The sequence below is a fragment of the Perognathus longimembris genome, chromosome 28, assembly GCF_023159225.1.
Source record: "Perognathus longimembris pacificus isolate PPM17 chromosome 28, ASM2315922v1, whole genome shotgun sequence".
NCBI lineage: Eukaryota > Metazoa > Chordata > Mammalia > Rodentia > Heteromyidae > Perognathus > Perognathus longimembris.
In genome coordinates this window covers 48,712,205-48,725,699 of record NC_063188.1, presented here as the reverse complement: position 1 = coordinate 48,725,699, position 13,495 = coordinate 48,712,205, and the positions used below count along the sequence as shown (strand labels likewise).

At 37.0% G+C, this 13,495-nt stretch overlaps 1 pseudogene; it reads left to right on the top strand.

Moving 5' to 3' along the window:
- The first annotated feature begins 11,770 nt into the window (after nucleotides 1-11,770).
- LOC125344159 lies at nucleotides 11,771-12,026 on the top strand (annotated as a pseudogene).
- Nucleotides 12,027-13,495: the final 1,469 nt, after the last annotated feature.

Genomic DNA, 13,495 nt, shown 5'->3' with positions numbered 1-13,495 from the left:
CTCAACAGCCAAAAGAGACCACTAGTGTTGCATTTCTTTTGTAGGTAAGCCTGCTTAATATGTTGCAGCTCAGCAGCAGAAAATGCCTCTCATTGTTGCATTTCCACTGACAGCACTATTATAGCCTTTTCAGGATTTTCCCTCTGGAACTCACAACTGAAGCCCAGGATAAGGTAGGGAAAGTGTAAAAATTTGATTTAGATGTGTTTCGTTCAAAGGTTTCAGCTACGATCAGTTCTAAGTTTAGGCAAGCAGAGAATATATAACTATTCTGTATTACAAGAAACAAAGCTGTACACAAAAGGTAAGAAACTGAAAAACGCTAGTGAGGATTGGTGGAAATAAAAGAGAGATCTTACTGTGTACTGTAGTGAGAATGTAAATGAACACCATCATAGAAGATAATATGCAAGTGTTTTTTCAAAATAAACTATGAGAAATCTGCCTTTTGATCCAGAAATTTCACTGTTGGTTAGACAGCAAAAGGAGATGAAATCATTATACCAGGAATATATTTAAACTCTTATGCTTATTGTAACATTATTTATAGGTAGTTAAATCTTAATTCAATACTGATGCCCTTCTATGGAAACATAGTTTATTTATTAAATAAAATACGGCATATGAACGTTACTCAACAATAGAAAAAGAATGAAATGCTGTCATTTGCAGTAATATGAATGGAACTAGAGATTATAATGCTAAGTGTAATAAGCTACACATTGAGAGACAAGTATTGCATATTCTTAGACACAAAAAAACAGCAAATCAAGCATCTAGAAGAAAAATAAACTCATTACAGATGCCAAAATGTAGCCAAACTGGAGGAAGCACTACTTGTTATTCTTTAATACAGTTGTTATTCTTTAACACAGAAGGTTAACGCGGGCAAAATAGGCTATGACATATTTCATAAAGATTAAAAGAGCTTAAAATTCTGAATGCATAAAAATGACTTATGATTGAACAGATGGATATGATTCTTACCATGATTTTAATGGCCTATACTGTATACATGTTGTGAATTACAATGCAACATCTCAATACCAAAATCAAGATACAAAGGATAAAAAGAATAACCACTGTAATAGCAATACACACAAAACCAATTGGTATAAACCAACTGCTGTACAACTCATGGGGAGAGAAGGGAACTGGGGATGGGGGAGAGAAGGGAAAATGAGGGAGGATGTAACAAGTTGGATAAGAAATGTACTTCCCTTACATATGAAACTGTCTCCCCTCTGTACTTCACTTTGACCATAAAGATGAAAAAATGTACAAATTCAAAAATCTAGTTTTTAATATGAAGAAAAATTAAATGATCTATACTCCATTCTGTAATAACCAGTTGTAATTGACAAATGAAATTTTGGACATTAACAATATGTTGTATTCTATATAAAGTCACAACTTTATGTCACATCCTGCTGCTCACCATTAAGTAGATAAGTACAAAGATCACCTAGACTCCCTTACCTCCTTTATAATTATTTGAAAGAAACACAGAAGGACTGAAAGCAGTGAGACAGGGAATTTAATAGTTACACTCTTAAGTATATGTAAATTAACCTCAATTGGAAGATAATGTTCTTTTTAAAATTTTATTTATTTCTTTATTGTCAAAGTGTGTACAGAAGGGTTACAGTTTCATACGTAAGGCTGTGAGTACATTTCTTATCCAACTTGTTACCTCCTCCCTCATTTTTCCCTCACCGTCCCTCCTCTCCATTTCCCTCCCCCCTTCAGTTGTACAGTTGCTTATAAGTAGTAGTTAAACTGTTTTCTACTATAACATTAGAGATAGAGACCTAAGAAACATGACATTCTAAAATTTAAAGTCAATATTAAGTAAGATTACAAAAAGTGTAACAGTAATGAGCATTGCATGCAGGAAAATATCAAAATATCCACCTGAAGATTAATGGCACTGGCAACACAAAGATCAATGACTTCTGTGTAAAGGATTTTGGGAATATTTAAAGCTTTCAAATGCTTCAAAACATTGTAATATAAATAACAAAGAAAACTGACAATGAAAGATGGTAATATTAATATTTTATTATCTTTGTAAAAAGTGGATTAATGACTCAATAAACAATATCCTTCTTTTGAAAAGAGGATTTGTGCTATTCTATTTTGTACTGAATTCTATTATGTATTGAATAAATCCTGACACATAATTTCATAACAGTGTGTAGCTGATAGGCTTGGGCCATAAATGAAGGTGGAGATATAGCCTTCATATTGCTCTCTCAAATTGGAATTATTTCCATATTTAATATTATCAAATATGCAACAGGTGATAGTTGAACAATCTTTCCTGAATCTACATCTTTCATATATAAGTATATACATTTTTCTAAAATCAATTTCTCTTTAATGGAGTGTTTCCATTAGATTGTACTCAGATTTCTAGATCAAGATTCGTATTTCAGTATTTATTTAAGAAGAGAAATCTGAGATTGAATGTTAGAATATTGGTATGTTAAGAGTTAATTGCAGGATTTGTGGGGAACTTCCGGGAAGACAGCAGAGCAGCTGCAGTGCACTAGCTCAGCTCCCTCCAGTATCGCAGTTTTCTCACCCCATAGAAACTTTTACTACTAGAAAGACAACCAGCATAAGTTGTAACAGTACAGGGATTCTGGCCAGGAAGGAAAAATCGACTTTGCCTGTCTGAAAACACAAGATTCGAGCTTTGGGCGGTATCCCACCGCCACGCCGGTGCCAGCGACGGCACCGGCACAGCGCCCGGGCACAGCAACCTGCACTCCAAGCAGGTAAAGCACACAGCGGAGACCAGGCGGCGGCTGAGCACGGACGACCTGAAATCGCAAAGAAAGCGTGAGTACCCCACGAAAGATATTCTCACTCACACCCACAGAGAAGCTTCGGCAAGGCAGCCCTTCCCCCATCGCCAGAGCAAAGCGCCATCTTTGCCACTGGCATAGGGTCAGACCAGATTGGAACTTAAGCGGGCCTGGGAAAAGTGAGGTCAAAGTAGCCATCTTTGAAAAGGGCAAGAGGGATGGAACAGTGAAAGCCAGCTCCACCCAGGAGAACGCCCCCTGTCCAGATGGGAGGCGGGTCCTGCGCCAAGGCTCAGCCAGAGGTGCCCTGCCCTGCCTGTGGGAACTTCTAAATTTAACGCAAAAACAGCCAGCAGCTCCCAGCGGCAGGGAAACAGCAGACGGAGGATCCTGAGACAGTTAAACGATCCTGTCACAGAGGAAGCCCAATTCCCAGCCCGAAACGGAGCTGCTTTCCATAGCCAAGGAGGTCGGCCCTCCCAGGAGGCAGAAGCCTCACACAGGCAAGCAACTTTCAGCCGGGTAAAACAGGCCAGAGGGGCCCCGCCCTGCTCAGTCCACAGCCTATTCAAAGGCAGGTATTAAAGGCTGCAGCCCTGCATCAGACAGAGGAGCAAGCTGAATTCTGCCAAACTCAGACAATCAGGCATATAGACTGCAGAGCATCAGAAGGAAACCAGAGACTGGGGAAAGACCACCCAAACAAGGAAGACTCCATTTTTTTTTCGTTATCTTTTTAACATTTCTTAAACTTTTTTTTTTTTTCAATTCAGAAACGTCGTCGGTTTTTTGTTTGTTTGTTTGTTGGTTTTTGTTTTGTTTTGTTTTTTCCCCATGTTTTCTATTTTTACCTGTTTGTTTTATCAACTCTTTTTTTTCTTTTCTGTTTGTTTGGGTGGTTCCTTTTCTGATTTTTTTTTCCTTTTTAGTTTATTTTCTTTTTAAAATAATTTTTCTCTGTTGCGTGCATCTGTCTCCCACTATTTTTACTTTATTTTTCTCTTTGCGTTCTCTTTCTTTAAAATGTACTTTCCTATGAAGAACACCTCCACTCTTTTCTGCTAACTCTCCATTATCTATTATTGCAACCTCATTCTCTCTACTGATTCTACTCTTTTCGACACTTCCACGTCACTGAAACTAAACCAAAATCACCACCTCCCCTCCCCAATACATTTTACTCTATTCTCTTTACTACCTCCAACTTATCCTCCTGACTTACTGCCTGGACTTCCAGTCTCCAATGACTCCTGGTTATTGGATAGAGGGTATCCCAGCTTAATACGAGTGAATCAAAGGGGTTCATAGAGAAAGCCAGTCCTAAATGAACTTAATATAAAAACAAGAATTGTGTATAGGGTTGTAACAGTAAATAAGTAACTACTGAATGGAGGGCCCAGGATCAGTTGTAATATTGAAATCGTATTCTTTAGGAACACCAAATCTAATTTTATAGACAAGTATACTGGGTAACTGTACATAATTGTGAACTTGTAAGATTTACACAACAGTGCTTGGTAAGGACTGCCTTGGGTCTTAAACGGTGCTCACAGGTGCTGGTAGGCTGGCATCCCCAATTCAAATGGGCAGAAGAAACACAAGAAAGATAGCAAACAATGAAGTCTTATCCCAGACTCAAAACAAGCAGGAAGCAGAGCAGTCAATCAAAGACATAGAAGAAAACCCCCAAAAAGATCTACAAAGTCTACTGATAAACATGATAAATGAAAAATTTGAATCTCTTCAGTATTATTCTAGAGCATGAGGAGGCAAAGCAAAAATTAATGTAGAATTTCATGGCATCCACAAATAGAAAGATAAATGAACTTCAAGAGTCAAATGAAAAGATAGCTACCCAGCTTAAAGATTTGAGAGACAACTCTCCAAACCAAAGTAATGAAGTTAATGAAGTAAAGAAGTGCATACAAGACCTAAGAAATGACATGGAAATTATCAGGGAAGACCAGTCAGAAGCAAAAGAGATTTGAAATCAAGTAACTAGCCTACAGTCCCGACTAACTGAAGCAGAGGATCGAATTTCAGGAGCTGAAGATTCCTTAGATTCTATGGAGAAAGATCAAAATTCAATACAAATCCAGTCCAATCAACAAAACAGATAGCTACAGGAGATTCAAGACACGATCAGGAAGCCCAATTTAAGGATAATAGGTATTGAGGAAAACTTGGAGAAAGAGGTTAATGGGATAGGCAACCTATTTAACAGAATATTAGCTGAGAATTTCCCCAATATCCAGAAGGAAAGGCCTATACAGATACAAGAAGCATTTAGAACTCCATATCGACCAGACCAGAATAGGACATCCCACCAACACATTGTGATCAAAACAGCTTCAGGAGAGTGCAAGGAAAAAATACTCAAAGCTGTTAGGGCAAATAAAACAATCACATATAAAGGAAAAGCAATCAGAATTACCCCAGACTTCTCAGCAGAGACCATGAAAGCAAGGAGAGCCTGGGATGAAGTATACCAAACTCTATATAAAAATAACTATCAACCAAGAATTCTGTACCCAGCCAAACTCTCCTTCATAGCTGAAGATCAAATAAAAGTCTTCCACAGTAAGGAAAAACTGAAACAATATATCTCCACCAAACCAGCTTTACACAAAATCCTTAAAGATGTACTATACAGGAATAATAATCAAGATCCCGATACAGACAGAGAAATGAACCCTAATTAGTAAACACCAAATCAATAAATGGGAAGACACAGCCTTAAACAAGATAGCGATAATGAAAGGAACAAACGATCATCTCTCAATCCTAACTCTCAACATTAATGGACTTAATTCTCCAATCAAACGACATAGGCTCATACGATGGATCAAAAATCAAGATCCATCTTTCTGCTGCCTCCAAGAGACACATCTATCCAGCAAAAGTAAACATCTTCTAAAAGTGAAAGGCTGGAAACAAATCTATCAAGCAAATGGCCCCGATAAGCAGGCTGGAGTTGCAATCCTAGTATCAGACAAAATTGACTTCAAATTAAAAAAGGTAAGAAGAGACAAAGAAGGTTACTACATACTAGTAAAAGGATCTCTCCTACAGGAAGAAATAACCATTCTAAATATCTACACACCAAATGCAGGAGCACCCAACTTCATCAAACAAACACTACTGGCTCTAAAATCACTCACAGACCCAAACACATTGATAGTTGGGGACTTTAACACTCCACTATCACCTCTGGACAGATCAACATGCCAAAAACTGAGCAAAGAAACCACAGAACTAAACAATTGCATAGACCAACTAGACTTAATCGACATCTACAGAATATTCCACCCAGAAAGTACAGAATACACATTCTTTTCAGCAGGACATGGAACATTCTCCAAAATAGATCACATCTTAGGGCACAAAGAAAATCTGTACAAATTCACAAGTATCAAAACCATTCCCTGCATTCTCTCAGACCACAATGGAATAAAATTAGAGCTCAGCTCAACCAGCCACCACAGAAATTGCTACAATTCATGGAGAATAAACAACACACTGCTGAACAATAAAAGACCTAGAATAGCAAAAACAATCCTACGCAGAAAGAACAGTGCTGGAGGAATTACAATACCCAACTTCAAGCTGTACTATAAGGCCATAGTAATAAAAACAGCTTGGTATTGGCTCTGGAACAGGCCTGAAGACCAATGGAACAGAATGGAAGACCCAGAAATGAACCCACAGAACTATGCCTACTTAATCTTTGATAAAGGGGCTAAAACAATAGTTTGGAAGAAAGATAGCCTCTTTAACAAATTGTGCTGGAAAAACTGGCTCAACACATGCAACAAAGTAAAACTAGATCCTTATATATCACCCTGCACCAAAATCAATTCCAAATGGATTAAAGACCTCGAAATAAAAACAGACACCCTGAAAACACTAAAGGACGGAGTAGGAGAAACACTTGGGCTCCTTGGCGCAGGACGGAACTTCCTTAACAAAGACCCAGAAAGGCTACAAATCAAAGAAAGGTTGGACAAATGGGACTGCATCAAACTGCAGAGCTTCTGCACGGCAATGGACATAGCTCGCAAGATAAACAGAAAGCCCACAGACTAGGAGAAGATCTTTACCGGCCATTCAATGGACAAAGGCCCCATATCTAAAATATATGCAGAACTAAAAAAATTACCTTCTTCCAAAACAAAACCGCAAAGAACCAATAGCCCCCTCTTCAAGTGGGCTAAAGACTTACAAAGAGACTTCTCTGATGATGAAATGAGAATGGCCAAGAGACATATGAAAAAGTGCTCTACATCACTGGCCATAAAAGAAATGCAAATCAAAACAACATTGAGATTCCATCTCACCCCCGTAAGAATGTCATATATCAAGAAAACTAACAATAACAGTTGTTGGAGAGGATGTGGCCAAAAGGGAACTCTACTTCATTATTGGTGGGAATGTAAACTGGTTCAGCCACTTTGGCAAGCAGTATGGAGACTCCTCAGAAGGCTAAATATAGAACTCCCCTATGACCCAGCAACCCCACTTTTGGGTATCTATCCGAAAAACCACAAACAAAATCACAGTAAAGCCACCAGCACAACAATGTTCATTGCAGTGCAATTTGTCATAGCGAGAATCTGGAACCAACCAGATGCCTCTCCGTAGACGAATGGATCATGAAAATGTGGTACATATACACAATGGAATTTTATGCCTCTATCAGAAAGAATGACATTGCCCCATTTGTAAGGAAATGGAAGGACTTGGAAAAAATTATACTAAGTGAAGTGAGCCAGACCCAAAGAAACAGGGACTCTATGGTCTCCCTTATTGGGAATAATTAGCACAGGATTAGGCAAGTCACAGCAGAGGGTCACAAGAGCCCAATAGCTATACACTTATGATCACATAAGATGATGCTAAGTGTAATGATCTCCATTTTATGGAAATGATTGTTATATCACAGTTGTAACTACTTTCAACATCCCATGTGTATCTGTAGCTTCTACTATTGATGATGTTCTTGTATCACCTTCTTGTGATTGTATATACACTATCTCTGTAATCTTATCTGATTATATTGGAAAACGTGTATACAGGTATTAGAACTAGGAAATTGAAAGGGAATACTAAATTGAGATACACAGGGTAAAAAAGAGAAACAACTACAAAAGCAATACTTGCAAAACTGTTTGGTGTAAGTGAACTGAACACCTCAGGGGGGGGAAAGGGGAAGGGGAAGGGGGAGTGGGGTATGAAGGACAAGGTAACAAAAGTACAAGAAATGTATCCAATGCCTAACGTATGAAACTGTAACCTCTCTGTACATCAGTTTTATAATAAAAACTTTAAAAAAAGAGTTAATTGCATATCACTACTCTTATTAACTTTTTTTTGTCAGTCATGGGCCTTAAACTACAGGCCCCCGTGCTGTCCCTGAGCATTTCAGACAAGACTAACACTCTACTACTTGACCCATAGAGCTACTTCTGGTTTTCCAATGGTTAATTGGAGATAAGAGTATCAAGATCTTTCGTCCCCGAGGTTAATTTGAACCATGATCCTCAGATCTCAGCCTTTTGAGTAGCTAGGATTACAGGCGTGAGCCACCAGTGCTCTTCTTAACTATTTCTCTTACATCCTGGTTTTACTTTTCCTCTATTACCATATATGTGGGTATTTGTTTATACATAGACAAGAGTAACCATGCCCATATACACACAGAACAATGTAGTGTAGCAAATAAGACAATTGCCTAGCAAAATTCTTCCTCAGGGCTTAATCTTATGCCAGCTATTTACTCCTGGTTAAAAATGGGCAATGTAGGCTGGGAATATAGCCTAGTGGCAAGAGTGTTTGCCTCCTACACATGAAGCTCTCGGTTAGATTCCCCAGAACCACATATATGGAAAACGGCCAGAAGGGGCATTGTGGCTCAGGTGGCAGAGTGCTAGCCTTGAGCAGGAAGATGCCAGGGATGGTGCTCAGGCCCTGATTCCAAGGCCCAGGACTGGCCAAAAAAAAAAAAAAAAAAAAAAAAAGGGCAATGTATTAAATTTATTGACTATGATGTTTTTTCATTTGTAAAAGGCATGTAGTAGTAGTACTTATTGCACAGGTTAGTCTGAAGATTAACCATTATACATACTTGTCATAGTAAGATACTACAAATGATGCATACTATTTTAATTTAATTACAGCTTGAACCCAAACAGAATAAAGACATAGCTTTTATTTCAAATTCATAGCAGTGCATATTAAGCATAGAGCCATAAAGATGTTTGAAATGAGCATGAGTAAACAGCTTGTCTATGGGGAAACCATTCCTATGTATAAAAGATTTATCATCAGAATTAATGGATAACAATAAAATTGATATCAAGAGGAGGAGGTGGACAAATGAAGAGAGAAGGGAAGGAAATGTAATAATAAAATTCAATGCATATTCTACAAAAATTATGAAAACTCAGTGAAGTATTGGGTTGGGAGGGAGGGAGAATGATGAAAAAGTGACATTGATCAAGATTAATTGCATGACATACTACTTTGTTGAAGGAAAACTCCTTTGTGCAGCTACATAAAAAAAGTTAAGTAAACAAACAAAAACAGAAAATAAAGATATTATTCACTCAGAAAATGAAAATAAAAAAGAAAATGACATCAAAATCTGGGATCTAAAAGGTGTTATGGGGTTTGAAGGAGGGGAGTCCCTGTCCCTCCAAGAATCCACCACTCAGAGAGAGTCTTAAGCAAAAAGATGTATTTACTGGGGAAGCAATAAGCAAACTCACCAGCCAGGGATGCAGCACAGACTCTGGAACTGAAACTGCCACAGTGAAAAGCCGGCTGGCTGACTGGCCAGGGACACAGTGCAGACTCAGGCGCTGATACTACATCCAAGAAAAAAAAGCAGGCTGATCATCCAGGGCCGCAGTGCAGACTTGGCGCTGACCTCAAGTTGGGGTTTATAAAGGTAAAATCATAGCACAGATGTAGAGGGTTGGCACAGGGGGTAGAGCAAGCAAAAAACAAGCATGCGTGGCACAAATGTAGGAGGTTGACGCAGCGGGTAGAGTAAGCAACAAACAAGTTAAGCAAGCCATTTACAGAAGCAGAAATTTGGGGTCAGGTTGACCTAAACTACTCCCCCCCCCCCAACATTTCCTATCATGTTTCTTTAATCAACATGGAGTCACCTTTACTCCCTACAACAAAAGGGAAAATTTCATTCAGTTTTAAAGCTTGAGATTGAGTCTGTTTGGTTCAGTTCTCTGCCCTGCAGGCCTGTGAGGGTGGGTCTAGTCCTAGCTTTGTCATTCTGGGTAATGATCTCAAACATTTAGCCTTGTTATGACCATATGAAAGTGATTAGATAGCCCTGCACATGAGAATTAAGGAGAAAACTTTGATTTCTGGATCTGTGCTCCCTTTGTCTATAATGACAATTATATATAGTATATAAGCCCTCTGATGTCTGAATTGCCTTTAGGCTCATTCCTCCATTTTTATTAAAGGACACTGTACACTAGTAGCCAAATAATTCTATTGAGTAATCTTGTACAACTTTTAAATTTGGATTGCTTTTATTCATTTTGTTCTATATATTAATCCCATTGTTCTTCTAGCACAGATTCTGGTGGTACAATTTCTCAAGAAAAACAAAAACAAAAATAAAAAATCATAAAACCTGTTGGCTTCCAGTGAAATTCAGTTTACTACAATCTATCAGCAGAGATTTCTTCAGTCTTTGTGTATAGCATCATCTCTGTTCATCAATTTACTTGTGATGAGTGTAAGGTTAATAACGAATACCCATAGTCACTGTAGCAAGTGTTTATCCAGTTGAACCCAGGTAGTACATATTTTCTCTTTTTTTTTTTCAAAATGATAAAACAGACAGTATCCTTGAATATTCAATTTGATTTTTTAAAGAATATCTTTTATTTTCATATTCCATCGTGTCATCTTTAGCATTGCATAGAAATGTCTTAGAAGTTCTACTTTCCATAAAAACTGTAGCATCATGTGGACAACTTACTTGTCCTCTTTCCTTCAGTTTCCAACTCAGTCTTTCTCAATTTTACCTGGGACTCACTAGAAGCACTTTATAATTTCATACTCCACCAACAATTTAATTATTATGTTATACATATATATTCATTAAGATGATGAAAGCATTTTCTGTATTCTTTTTTTTTCTTGCACCCCCAGTAAAACGTCTTTGCATTTTCGCTGTCCAACAAGTTTATTTTCAAAGCAATCTTGGCTTTTCCTAACATGTACCTCTAACCTAATCCAGCCTCCAACTATTTACTCAGTTCTTAAAACCTCTGTATTTCCAAAATTTCTGTTCAGTAGAATCTCACTTCTTTAAATCATTGTTAGTTTTCTGGAACAAAACTAGCAAAGTAGATAACTGTATGACATATTTATTTCCCTATGATTTGAGCCTAAAATCTGCAATCATGGTGTTGTCAAGGTGTACTTTTTCTACAATACCTTTTCTAACTTCTAGATGGTAATTTCTCCTTCACATAGTCTTGCTTGTGGTTATCTCTGTCAAAATTTCCTATTTCTAGTGTACTTGTTATTTGGGATTGGAGCCTAAACTAATGACTTCATGTTAGCATAATTACTTCTTTGGATGTTATATCCCAAAATAGTCAAATTCAAATCACAACACAACTCTGATAACCATTCAAATTGTAAGAGAAAGGAAACTTTAAAAGCCACTGCAAATATTTTTCTCTTTTTGCTGTTTTATCTGTTAGAGATGAATTGTTCACTCAGAATTTGTGGGAACATTCTAACTTCCAGTATTTCAGAAGGTGAGTACATTTGGAGGTAGTATCTTTAAGAGTAGGTAATTATAATGAAGTCTTCAGGATAAACCCCATTTCAAGACTATTGGTGTTCATATAGGGAAAAAAATGTCTACATAGTCATATTGTTTGCTGTTACGGCCCACACTATATGTTGCCATGCATCACAAAATTGAGGAGATGGAAGATTTTCTGATCACAATGAGGCAGAAAGATGCCAAGTCCGTCAAGATAAAAAAAAACAAGGACAACGTGAAATTCAAGTTCCATGGCAGCAGAAATCTGTAAACCTTGATCATCACCAACAAGGAAAAGGCTGAGAAATTGAAGTGGTCCCTGCCTCCAGGTTTGGCAGTGACGGAGCTGAAATGAATCAGACAGATATTAGAACTGTACATTGAAATCTTGGGAAGTAAAAAAAGTAAAAGTCATGTAAAGATATCAAAGACTTTCATATACAAACCAGAGAGAAAAGCTTTAGGGGAAAAAAAAAAGTACTGTTGATATTTTCTTGTAATTTTGTCATTACAAATTTTGTAACTAATTAATTTATGGTCAAGTTGACGGACAGAGGGGTTACAGTTGCATACATAAGGCAGTGAGTACATTTCTTATCAAAGGTGATACATCTTCCCTCATTTTTCTCCCGCCTTCCCCCCATTCCCTAGCATCAAGAATTTTGAGAAATTTCTTTAAAGACACTGGTCTGTCTTATATTGTTATGGTAGATTTAGTAAAGTGATAGATCTGTCCCATTTGCCAAGAAATGTACTCACTTTTACATTTGTAAATGTAACCCTTCTGTAGTTCCCCTTGACAATAAAATTCAATTAAAAAAATAAAAAGTCAACACATATGCATGCTTCCTGTAAGCTGAAATATTTTATTACTATTTTACATATGCATAGATACAATTTCAAGACTATTTTCTTCTTTAAAAATATAAAATCAATATCCAGAAATATATAAGTTGATCTCACAAGGGATAACCCTATCCTAAACTGCTATAAATCTGTAAGACTTAACAATTATTTATTTTAAACATGAGTCACTCATATTCTCTGTTTGGAAAATTTTTCTTGAAAGTGAACTTGAAGAAAATATATTTTATTATTTTAAAACTATAAAATGGAGCATATATTTTTAAGTATCTAGAGTAGTAACTTCAGTTATGACATTTAATACTCATATACAGTAGTCAAATCTGCGGTGTTCAAATATATTGCATAATCATTGTTATAACTCACTAGATACTTTATTAATTTACAAGTGAAAATTAAATTCTTTTGGTCTATTTATATCATTGTTTATCCACCACCATAACCTAGTTTTGAATTTTATTTTCCTTTCATGTTGGATATAAAACTCATTGCTTCGCACCTGGTAGACAAGTACTCTATCACTGACTTAACATTCCCAGACACAGAGTGTAGAAAATTTTATCATTCCTCATGAATACATCTCATATCCATTAACATGCAATCTCTATTTCCCTTAATAATAACCTCATTAAATCCAGTTAATGACTAATGCATTTTAATCCTTTTTTCCCACATATTCATTGGCATCAATTATTTCATTTTGACTTGTCCATGTATATACTTCGACTTACCTCCTCTTTATTCTTCTTCATCCTCCTGTCTTTCTGAAACTCATCTCTACAAGACTATTGTACCATTTAACATATAATCATACAGTATTTTGACCACATTCATCCCTGTTTGTCCCACTCGTAATGTTGTAAGGTAAGTCAGTTGCTAGAAACAGAGAAGCTGTATTTTGGAGGTCAAATCAGGGATCTTTATTGGAAAGCTGGTGACTGCAGATAAACTCATGTCACTAAGATCTATAGCCCTTGAACTACACTTAACGCTGTCAGAAAAC